Source organism: Chrysemys picta, chromosome 9, assembly GCF_011386835.1.
Source record: "Chrysemys picta bellii isolate R12L10 chromosome 9, ASM1138683v2, whole genome shotgun sequence".
NCBI lineage: Eukaryota > Metazoa > Chordata > Testudines > Emydidae > Chrysemys > Chrysemys picta.
The window spans coordinates 33,313,205-33,326,038 of record NC_088799.1 but is presented as its reverse complement, the minus strand read 5'-3'; the positions used below and the strand labels follow the sequence as shown (position 1 = coordinate 33,326,038).

Here is a 12,834-nt window from a genome sequence, read left to right as displayed (position 1 = left end):
TAAATAAATGTATTGAGAGCGAGATGAGGACCAAAACGAATAAACAAATATCAGATAAAAGATGAGAATTAGCAAAGAAGAAGTTAGTGGTAACAGGAGATAGGGAGGAAGTGACTGAGGTAGAGGACATTAGAGTAAATATATTAGAAATTCCGCCCCCAAGAGAGAGGATTTTCCCACTAAAAGGACATCCAGAAGTGGATTTAGTGGAGAAAATATGTAAACGGGGAAAACAAAGTAGGGAGGGAAGAGAAATAATAAATAGTTTAGGGGAAATTGAAGGATTATTAAAGGAGGATTTAACAAAAGCTCTCGGATGGGCAATGTTGGAAAAATTATGTTATTCATTAGTAGAGGGAAAGGACCCTAGAAATGAAAGTCAAATAGAGTTGAGGAATAAAGGAAAAGGGAAGATGAGAAAGGAGGGGAGAAGGAAGCAATTTAATGCAAGTAGGAGATATGCTACAAAGAAAGCTAAGTATAAATTCTATCAACAATTATTTGATAAGGATAGAAGAAGATTGACTCGCATTATAATGGGAGAGCCAGATAAGGCTAAGTGTGCTATCCCTATGAAAGAAATTGAGGAATACTATGTAAATATTTTGGGAACAATTGGACATGGTAATATGATAGGGTGGCCATCATCCACAGAGAATGCGGATAATGATATATTAATGAGTCCGATCTCTGTGGATGAGATTAGAATAGCTTTAAGAGAAATAAGAAAAGATAGTGCTCCTGGCCCAGATAAAGTAAAAGTGAGCAATTTGTGGGATATTTTTAATTTAGACTCCTTAATACTTACAAAAATTTTTAATATATGGTTTCTAAATAGACAGGTACCAGATGAATTTAAGAAAAATAGAACGATTTTAATACCAAAGACACAAGATGAGGAGGAAATGAAGAAGTTAACATTTTGGAGACCATTGACAATTGGGTCAGTTTGGATTAGAATCTATACCAAAATATTAGCAAAAAGACTGGTGGAAACAGTTAAGATATGTAGTAGACAAAAAGGGTTTATATCCGCCCCTGGGTGTGAGGAAAATATTGCTATATTAGATAATTTGATTAAAGGGGCTAAACGAAATGGGAATGAAATTGCAATAGTGTTTGTAGATCTGGCTAAAGCATTTGATTCTGTGGGACACGGACATATAATAGCTGGGTTGAGAAGATTTGGTATAGATGAACATTTTATAGATATTATTAGGGACCTTTATGATAATTGCACAACTAGGGTATGGGTGGGTGATGAAGCTACTGAGTCTATTTTAATTAGGAGGGGGGTCAAGCAGGGTGACCCGTTGTCCCCAATTTTGTTTAATATTGCTATGGATCCCCTTTTAACTAGATTAGAAGTAGAAGGAAGTGGTTTTTATGTTAAGGGTAATAGTGTCACGTCATTGGCTTTTGCCGATGATGTGGCAATTTTAAGTAGCTCATATAAAGGAATGATCAAAAATTTGGGTATCTTAGAGGAGTTTTGTAAAAATACTAATTTCTCTGTTAATGTGAAGAAAACGAAAGGCTTTCATATTTTAACTAAACATAAAACCTATGTAGTTAATCCTAAGGATAATTGGCAGATAGGGTCAGAGGAGATTGAATATGTTCAACCAGGGGATTTTGAAAAATATTTAGGAGCTAGAATAGATCCCTGGATAGGCGTAGGGGGACCGGTACTTAAAGAAAAATTGAAAGACTGGAGTGAGAATTTATTTAAGGCCCCATTAAAACCGGCCCAAAAAATATTAATTTTACAGACATACATCTTACCGAAGCTATTTTATAATCTTCTTTTAATAGAACCCCCTTTTAATCTTTTAGATGATCTTGATGTGTTAGTTAGAAAAATAGTTAAAGAGATTTTACATTTACCTCAGTGTACCACAGATGGGATATTTTATTCTAGAGGTAGGGATGGTGGTTTAGCTCTCACTAAGTTTAGTGTGCAAATCCCAAATATGTTAATTCGTAAATGGAGGAGACATATTGTCTCGAGAGATGATTGGATGGACCTATCTTATCTATATGCAGGAGAAAATCTTGTGGATAAAATATTGTTATTTAGTGCAGTAACATCTCATCCCAAGAAATGGAGGAAAGAGGAATTTTTAAGATGGTCGGAACTGAGATGTCAGGGAATAGGGATAAAATATTTTAAAAATGATTTAATTAGTAATTCGATTTTTAGAAACTCTAGTAAAGTTAAATCGTCAGCATATATCGCAGCATTGCAGCTTAGGGCAAATATATATCCTCAACTGATGTAAATCAGTGTAGCTCCATTTATTCTGTTTTACATCAGCTGAGGATCTGGCCCATACACAAGAGAGAAGAGAACTAATTGTATAAAAAGTCTAAGTCAATAGAGATCTACTGAATGATTATGGTAATGAAAATAGTGAGGGATACAAGGATAAAAAAAATGCAATATATTACACCATTTGTCTAAGGTTGTAGAAAATAATGTATGATTGACATTATAATCTATTGTTTCAGAAATAATATGTCATCATGTCACTAAAGATTGCCCATAAGTGTGAATCTGTGAAGGCTGAATATGGAACCCTAGTTTTTGTATTTCCTGATCTAAAGTGCTTAACTGTGCAGCTTTTCCATAGATTTTGTATGGAATCCACATAGTGATATTAATGGCCTAAATTTCAAAAATAAATTTCAGTGCCTCAAGTTTTGAGTGCACAGTTTGAAACACCTTAAAGGGCCTGGTTTTCAGAAATGCTCAGCACCTGCTCTCTCACAGTCAAGCCCTATAAACTATCTCAGATTGCCCAAAGATTGAGGCACCCCAAACCACTAGTCATTGAAAAAGTACTCTTGATTTATCTATATGGGGGTTATATAGTCACTGAACATTATATCAAACTTCCTAAATACTGATACTGTACATAGTCATTTTTTCTTTTTTGACAGGATTGAATGTTGTGATTTTTAAATATTGTTATTTATTTGTTATTTATTATTTAACATAATTTTTATTTTATATTTAAATATTTTTCAAATAATTTAAAACAAAAGTAACTTAAAGCAGTAACATTTTTTTCAGTGGGACTTATGTCCAGCAATGATACTCATCCTATTTACAATAGCAAAGAAACTGCTCACTTAACAACAGTAAGGATGGCCCCAGACAAATAAACTTATATAACAAAGTGATCTGAGTTAGTGCCAGACTTGCAACAACATCCATTAGCCCTGGGTAATAGAGAAATGCTTATTTTTACCCTCTATGAACTGGATTCTTTCTCACTTTTGCACTATTAACCTCCCTTCATGTTTATATTTAGTCCAGAATCTGTATGTAAATACATCCACAAGCAGGAAAGGTCACTTGCAATACTTGTGCAAACTCTCAAATGCTGAACAGAGCTAGGATTGGACATTTGGCTGCTCTCCTCACTCATGACTCAGCACACCCTTGACCTATTACATTGTGGATGTATCTCACTAGAATGTAGTACCTTAGAAGCCAGAAAAGCAGAGGACACTCTTTGCAACTGCAAAATCGTAAAGAAATTATAGCACAAGTGCCAACAGCTTATATGCAAAGCAATACATATTTCCCCCAAGCAAACAAGATTGTGAGATCCACAGTCACAACAACAAAGCATGATACCCCCATCCTGACTCCCTTCACCTGTGACTGGGTTTGGATGTGGCAGTAGCTTCTAAGAGCCAGTCAGAAGAGCTCGGAATCAGTTTTCAAATGCTCAGCGCCCATAAGGGGTGCCAAATCTTCAAAAGAGCTCAGCTCCCATTTAGGCACATTAATAAGGACCAGATTTTTCAAAGTGCTCAGCACCTAGCAACTCCTTCTGTGAAACAAGGCTAGATTTTCAAGGGCTCCTCATCCAGTGTGCACCCAACATAGCAGTGTCATCTACTAGATAGGACTCATAAAGTCTCATGGGAGTTCTGCATGCAGGACTGTCAGGTGTCTGCCTATCTCACTTAACTCATTGAGGAGAATGAGAAGCAACTTTTGCATGATGTTAACTGCCTTCTCGGGTGAATTAATAGTTTAATAAATATTAATGCCAGAAAGAACTATTATCATCATCTACTCTGACCTCCTGTATAACTCGGGCCCTAGATTTCATCCAGTGATTCCTGCATCTAGCACTACAACTTGTGGTTGAACTAAAGCATATATTTTTGAAAGACATCCAGTCTTGATTTAAAGAGTATAAGTGTGACATTCTGTACCTTGGGGGAACACCCTACACCCCCATGTTCATCTTTATAAAATGATTGTGTGCTATCCAATGCAAAGTTTGCCATGTTGGGTGTCTTCGGAAGGCTCATGATGCACTGAGCATGGTTGTTATAGTGATGTTATAGTAATTGTTACAGTAATGTTATAGTAAGGTTATAGGTTATAATTTCATGTATGTAGTTATGAGGCTGAAAATATATCCTCATGGCTTAAAGCAAGCCCATGCAAAAACTCTCCAAGAACAGAGAGGCAATTCACACCTCATCAGGGCATGGATGGGACAAACCCAGACCAGCCTCACAGGAACAATGGACACTGGCTTAGGCAGCAAAAAAAGAATCTGTTAGACTCTAAAGGGAGTCACCCCCCTTCCTTTGGTCAGTTTGGAACTGCGATGAGGTAATGCTCACCTGACTCTGAAGGCAGGGGAGCAAAGCCAAGAGGAAAGAAAGGACATGATAAAAGGGAGAGACATTTTGCCATGCTCTCTCTCTTCCACCTACATCTACAGACATCACCACCACCAAGCGACTGAAACACTGATCAAAGGGGAGACCCTGACTGAAAAGTAACCAGCCAGCCTTTGGTGAGAAGTATCTAAGTTTTTAAGGACATTGAAAGTGTTAAGATCAGCTTAGAATACATTTTGCTTTTATTTCATTTGACCAAATCTGACTGGCTATGTTTTAACTTATAATTACTTAAAATCTATCTTTATAGCTAATAAATCTGTTTGTTTATTCTACCTGAAGCAGTGCATTTTGTTTGCAGTGTGTCAGAAGCGCCAGTTGGTATAACAAGCCTGGTACATATCAATTTCTTTGTTAAATTGACAAACTCATATAAGCTTGCAGTGTTCAGCGGGCATAACTGGACACTGCAAGACCGAGGTTCCTAGGGTTGTTTCTGGGACTGGAGATATTGGCTAGTGTCATTCGCTTGCAAGTAGCTGGGAGCAGCTTACACGCCAGAGGCTGTACATGAACAGCCCAGGAGTGGGGGGTCTCACAGCAGAGCAGGGTAAGGCTGGCTCCCAGAGTCAAGGATTGAAGTGGCCTAGCAGATCACTGGTCCAGACAACACCAGAGGGGAACATCACAATAAGTGATGGAGAATTTACCATATCCCCAGGTAACCTGTTCCAGTGGTTGATTATCTTTAATGTTAAAATTATAGAATATTGCACTTCTATAGCAACTTCCATCAAAGAACTCTAATTGTTTTATAAATAGTAACGCATTTGGCCTCACAGCACCCCAGCTGGGTATCCTAAATAGTAATATCCCCATTTTACCATGGCATAGAAAAGTTAAGGGTGACATTTACAAAGTGGTCTCCAATTTTGGGTACTTTAATTTTTGGTTGCCCAGCCTGAAACACATGTAGTCTGATTTTCAGGTTAACACCTCATTAACTTCAGTGGACATGTGAATATTCAGCACTTAGATAAATCATGCCTAAGGTGTCTTCACTTGAATGAAAGGCAAATCTAGTGCGGAGATTTCTTTTGAAAATGTTGGGCTAAGTGAGTTGGCCAAGGTCATGCAGGAAGTCTGTGGCAGAATCAGAGCAGGAACGCAGGTCTCCATGCTCCTCAACTACAACACTATCTTTCTTGCTCTCTGGCTATTTTTCTCACTCTTTGATGTTGTTATAGGATCTGTATGGTGGATCTTGTTCCTGATGTTATTCTCTCCCTAGGAACCTGTAACATGGTTATTAGGGGAAGCAGAATATGGAACTAAGATCTGAGAACAGATTTTTTTTTCTCCCATTGGAGTCCAGTAAAGGAGGGCCTTACATCCAATGAAATGTTTGTTGTGGAAATGGTTTTAGAAAATAGTCTTGGAGATGCCTATTTTTTCCAGATTGTACATGTGAGGTTTCCAGGATTCAGATCCTATGTCCCCCCAAAATTTAAATCAGGACCATTGACTCAGAAAGTAATACCACATAGTAAGTTTCTCAGAACTTCAGCCTCCGCAGACAGACACACAGACAGACAGAGGCCGGCAGACCCTAGGGATCACTGAATGCAAAGGGGTTAACGCTTGCCCCTGAGTGTGGGGGGAAAGGAGGAAAATAACAGGACACTGAGTAAGCTGCTCCTTCGCAGTCCGCGGGAGAGAGTTCCAGGGGCGGAGGAGCCGTGATGGTGCTTTCGGGCAGGTTACCAGCCCTGCAGGCTGCACCCTCCCTCTGCCTGACGGTAGCACAAAGAATGACCGCTAGTTACCTCGCTGCTGCTGCAGCAGCGCTTCTCCCCCGGAGCCACAAACAAAGCGGTGCCGCCTCCCCACTCAGCGGAGCTGAGCTTCCCTTCCCGGAACCTCCCTGTCTCCCGATGCGGCTCCGTGCCACGGATCCTGCCCCTTCGCCATGTCCCGGTGCGATTCAGCCCCTCTGGTCCACGCTGCCTCTAGAGCAGCCGCCCCTGGAGCGCGCCGTCCCAGCCATACTCACCGCTCGGGGCCCAAGCCAGCCCTGCCGCTCGGCTCGCAGGGCTTTATTCCCGGCTCTCGCCGAAACTTGCTGCTTTCCTCCAAGCCCTTGGCTTTGTTGCCGTCCTGCCTATCATCCTCAGCCCAGGCTCCGCTCAGCCTCCCCGCGCCAGCCCCGCCGCTTCCCCCCCCTCGGCCCGGGGGGTGCTGGACTGGGGCTTATTTTTGGTAGGAGGCTGCGGCCGATCGCTGCCCTTTTGCCCCCAGAACAGCTCGTCTTCTGCATGATCCTGTATCCATCCAGGGCAATTTCAGATTTACACGCTCTCTCATGTGCCAGTGATACATACCGGCTAATTCTGGTTTGGCGGAAGAGATTTGCAATCCTCTCACATGCACACTCTTGTGGTTGGATGAAGTTTATCGCTACACAGGTTATCACTGGAAATTTACATCTAGTTCTGAGTTACAAGAGGTAGCCCAATAAAAGCGGCTAGTAATCAAGATTTTAATGGCCATTCAGGTTCACTGGGCTGTGTAACCCTCCCTGAGGCTGTGGCAGAGCACACATTTTCAAACCACTCCAGGAGTAAGACTTGCAGGATTGGCAAGAAGCACAGAGAACAGAGGAGAGGTTTGAAGTGTTTGTGGTAGCCAGTGTTACTAAGATGTGCTTCCGCATTTTGTACCAGTTGGAGTTTCCTAAGCACAGAAGTTTTCATGCCCAGGTCTACTGTATGGCTGTAATCCAGCCGAGAGGGGACAAAGGCATGAATAACTGAGTCCAGGTCAACTTTTGTCAAGATGGCCATGATCTTGCAATGTTAGTTGGCCAAGTAAAGCGTTGAAATGTTGCAGTATAAGAGGAAAAAATGATGTGGGCGGTTTATTTTAATTTTAGTTGTTTTCCTGGGGTTCAAATTAATATTTGTTATCTAAAAAAATGTTAAGTGGATGTAGTGCTTGTGAAACATATCAGATTGGCAATCCAGGAAAGGGAAGTCTTCCATTTATCCACAAAATAGGTTCAGGAAGAGCACCAGCAGGGCAAGCTTACCCATACCTCCTCAACAATGTTCGCACAAGAGAGGCCTGTGGAGAGCAATGTCACCTTTATATCCAAATGGGCCTTCTGCTGATTGTCAGTAGTTCTGCAAATAAACATTTTAACAAGACTATCTAGAGTTATAATAGTTCACGATAACACAAATTTTATTGGGGAAATTAAACTTCCTGCTTCAGGGCATAACCCAGTCTCTAATGATTAGAGATAAGAATGAAACCTAATATTGGGGAGATTATGGCTGAGCAATATATATAGATATAGATATGCTGAGTGGTATTGCTTCCTCGAGAAGTTGCAGGGTTCTTACACCTTCCTTTGAAGCATCTGATACTGTCACTGTTGTAGATAGGATACTAAACTAGATGGACCTTAGGTCTAATCCAGTTTGACAATTTCTGTGTTCCTATGTTTTTTTTAATTGGTTTCTAGCTAAATATAAAACCCAGAGGGGAGGGGAGGCAGCTCATTGTGGTGAAAAGAAGATACAAATAAAGAGGAAAGAAAAATGGAACAGGAGAGGAGTAATCCACTGAGAATTCAGCAGAAGGAAACATGTACAGCAGATGAGTAATCTTTATTTTCCTCCCTCTCCAGAGGTAGAAGATGTTGACAGTGTACAGCTGTGGCTCATTGTGTAAATGTCAAAGAATAGAGACAATAGGTCAGATTCTCAGTTGCAGTCTGGTGAGCAACTGCATATATCAATGATTTTTGATCTATTATTATGTATTTAGAGCAGAACTGCACATAAATCAGCAAGGCTATCATCAGCTACTACAAATGTTGGTGAATCCAGTTATGCTACACACAGTTCTTTGGTTATAGCACTTCTTAGCTCTCAAGCTGATTCTTTTTTAGAATTCCACTCTTACTCAATATCTTTCCTGATTTCAGAACAGCTCTGCTGACTAATGTTTATATACTTTGGAATAAACTTCATAAGGAAGCCACAAATTCCCAGAATTTAAGGCACTAATTACATATTCTCCAGTCTTGGAGCCTTAAGAACAGTTTCCAATTTCTTTTGATCAGTCTAAACACCATCTGAGGAGAAATAGGAGTGAATATATTTATTTCTGTCCAATTTTAATCCTCTTTTGAAATCAATCAAAAATTTTCTCATTCTCCTTCTAGCTCCTCTGCATTAGCAGCAAAACCAACAACATCTGTATTCCAAACAGTACCAGGTCATCTGCAAGGTACTGAATACATAGCTTTTTGGTAAGCCTGAGGAGCATTAGAAAGACCAAAAAAGAAATTTGGAAGATCTGTACTAAATACAGGGAGTGATAAAAGTCATCATATTCCTGGATTCAGTTAAAGATGTTTATTAAATTTAGCCTTAAGCTCAGCAAAATCTTTCAAGCCTTATATAATGTGGAGCAACTTATCTATAGTTACAGGGTGATGTTCTCTAACATAGTGGTTCTCAACCAGGGCCCCAGGGCCCCCTAGGGGGCCTCGAGCAGGTTTCAGGGCGGCCTCCAAGAGGGGCCCATGCCTATGCCAGCGTCCTTTGTTCCTGTGAGGCTGGGCTGCATTTGTCCCATACCTGCCCTAATGAGGTGTGAACTGCCCCTCTGCTCTTGGAGAGTTTTTGCCTGGGCTTATTTTAAGCCATGAGGATACATTTTTAGCTTCATAACTACATACATGAAATTATAACCTATAACATCACTTTAACAGTTATGCCCGCTGGACACTGCAAGTTTATATGAATTCATCAATTTAACAAAGAAATTGATATGCACCAGCTTGTTATCCCAACTGGTGCCTCTGACACACTTCAAACCAAATGCACTGCTTCAGGTAGAATAAACAAACAGATTTATTAACTACAAAGATAAATTTTAAGTGATTATAAGTCAAAGCATAACAAGTCAGATTTGGTCAAATGAAATAAAAGCAAAATGTATTCTAAGCTGATCTTAACAGTTTCAATGTCCTTAAAAACTTTGATGCTTCTCACTACAGGCTGGCTGATTGCTCTTCAGCCAGACTCTCCCCTTTGATCAGCGTTTCAGTCGCTTGGTGTGGTATCTGTAGATGTAGGTGGAAGAGAGAGAGAGCATGGCAAATGTCTCTCCCTTTTATCGTGTTCTTTCTTCCCACTTGGCTTCTCCCCCCACCCCCTTCAGAGTCAGGTGAGCATTACCTCATCGCAGTCCCAGACTGGCCAAAGGAAGGGGGGTGGCTCACTCGAGAATCCAACCGATCCTTTTGTTGCTGCCTATGCCAGCATCCTTTGTTCCTGTGAGGCTGGGCTGCATTTGTCCCATACCTGCCCTAATAGGTGTGAACTGCCCCTCTGCTCTTGGAGAGTTTTTGCCTGGGCTTATTTTAAGCCATGAGGATACATTTTTAGCCTCATAACTACATACATGAAATTATAACCTATAACATCACTTTAACATTACTGTAATAACAATGCTCAGTGCTTCATGAGCCTTCCAAAGACACCTGACATAACGAACTTTGCATTGGATACCACACACTCATTTTACAGGGATGAACATGGGGGTGCTGGGTGTTCCCCCGAGGTACAGAGCGTCATGGGGGGGCCTCAGAAAGAAAAAGGTTGAGAACCTCAGCCCTAACAAACAACCTTATTAACTTCGCTTACAATCACACTGTAAGCAGGTTGACTTTCCACCGTACTTTGAACAAATTATATCCGCACCGATTAAAGTCCAAATGTTCCCTATTTCTGCCTTTATTCTTAACTTAAATAACAGAAATAACAATACATAATCATTAACCAAAGCTTTCTCCTAGGATTAGGTATTCTTAAGGTTTTCCCTGTAGGGCCCTCAATCCCAACCCCTAGTTTGTTCTGCCTTATATAGGCACTCAAATCCTTTTTATTTCTTATTATAGAGCTAACAGGACCCACCTGTACTCACTACAGAGAGAGTCAAAAACAATTAGCATTTCTATATAGGATTCAAGCACCTAATATCAGGATGGCTCCAAAAAAGTCTTGCATATCTATGCATTGTCCTAGATTATTATGAATGTTATTGTTTATATTGCAGTCACACACCCACAGATCCCAACCAGGATCATCATCCCATTGTGAAAGGCATTGAACGAACATATACAAAGATGCCCCCAAATGCTCACAAGACATGGCATGCCAAGGCAAAAACATGACAAACAATACAGGGAAAGGGAAAGGAGGAGAGGATAACAGGAATATCTTTAAGAGGTTGCATAGGCTACCTGTTTGCACAACATGGTGGTTTTGAATAATTTAAGAGTACTGTTTTTGATTGTTATGTTTAAATATATTGAGTTTTGATGTATTTATTTTTCTACACACCTGAATTAGTCACTGCTAGCTGGCTTAGGATCTGATGCCCTGTTACACACACAGATCTCATGCATATCCTTTTCTTTCCTACATGTCATCATTAATTCCTTTATGTAGCATTTTATCCACTTCCTGATTCACAACTTCTATTGTGGCATATTGACTGGGTGACAAACTGTGACTTAATGGCGTGACTTTAATTTCTATTACAACCTTGTACCAATACTGTCTAAGGGCTTTGAATAGCGAGTCAGATTTCTGAGAAAACCATTCAAATTAGTGTCTTGGACTTGGTACTTGATTCACTTTGCAGTTGTATATTTGATTCTCTTTTGTAGTATATGTTAAATTAAAACTAGATTTCTGTTTAATAAGGTTATGATATTTCAATCAATAGCATATACATGTCATCACACACGACATGTGTTTTCCAGTTAACCTGTTCTTTGCAGTATCCTGAGTAACATAATTGGTGTTGCCTGCACATTATACAAAACAAGTTGAATGCTTGGAATTAATTCTGGATGTTTAGGTGGAAATGGATTATTAAAAAATTTAAGGTTTCAGAATAGCAACCGTGTTAGTCTGTATCCGCAGAAAGAACAGGAGTACTTGTGGCACCTTAGAGACTAACAAGTTTATTTGAGCATAAGCTTTCATGGGCTACAGCTACGGATGCATAGAATGGAACACACAGAAAGAAGATATTTATACATACAGAGAACACGAAAAGGTGGAAGTAGCCATACCAACTGTAACAGGCCAATCAATTGAGATGAGCTATCATCATCAGGAGAAAAAAAACCTTTGAAGTAATAATTGAGATGACCTATAGAAGGTGTGAGGATACTTAACATGAGGAAATAGATTCAATTAGTGTAATGACCCAACCCAGTCTCTGTTTAGACCTAAGTTAATTGTATCTAATTTGCATATTAATTCAAATTCAGCAGTCTCTCTTTGGAGTCTGTTTTTGAAGTTTTTTTGTTGCAAAATTGCCACAATTTGTAGCAATTTTGAAACAAAAAAACTGGCTGTATCCCACGAAAGCTTATGCTCAAATAAATGTGTTAGTCTCTAAGGTGCCACAAGTACTCCTGTTCTTTTTAAAAAATGTAACACTAAGATTCCAATTCTGCAGTGAGTTTTGCATGAGCAAGACATCTGTGCCCCTGTGGAGCTCATTGCAGGACTGGGGCTACATTTCTTTTACTTCAGGTGGCAACCTTTGTTCATTAATAACAAAAGATACTTTTACTTTTGAAGACATAAAATAAACACTCATCCAATTCTGAGTCACTCTACAGAACAGGTGAGGCACTCCCATTCCCTGCCTTTTGAGATTGATTGTTTCAGTGTTTTTCTGTTCAGTGTTCAGTGTTTTTCTGATTGTTTGCTTTCTTTCCCCAAACTCCAGCCACATGTTTCACTTTTCTACAGAAGAGGCAATTGGTACTCTTTACTCTACTTCTATATGGTGTTTGTGTAGTCAATTCACAACAATAGCAGGCACAATTATTATCTGCATTAGTAACATTAATACATTTTGCACATGCTGTAACCTCACTTTCTGGTTTAAAACCTGTTCGGTCTGGGGTGTGGCTGCAGTTGATTAATGCTCACATCTAAAGTCTTAGCAGCACAGTGGTTTTCAACCTTTTTTCATTTGCAGACCCCTACAAAATTTGAATGGAGGTGCAGACCCTTTGGAAATCTTAGACATAGTCTGCAGACCTCCAGGGGTCCATGGACCACAAGTTGAAAACCA

At 39.9% G+C, this 12,834-nt stretch overlaps 1 protein-coding gene across 1 annotated transcript in view; it reads right to left on the bottom strand.

Annotated features, from left to right (window-relative positions):
• SLC16A14 (solute carrier family 16 member 14) overlaps positions 1 to 7,198 on the bottom strand; it is a 38,383-nt gene extending 31,185 nt beyond the window's left edge. The window contains 1 exon segment of the mRNA XM_024103293.3: positions 7,038 to 7,198. The gene's annotated coding sequence lies outside the window, so the exon portion shown is untranslated.
• Positions 7,199 to 12,834: the final 5,636 nt, after the last annotated feature.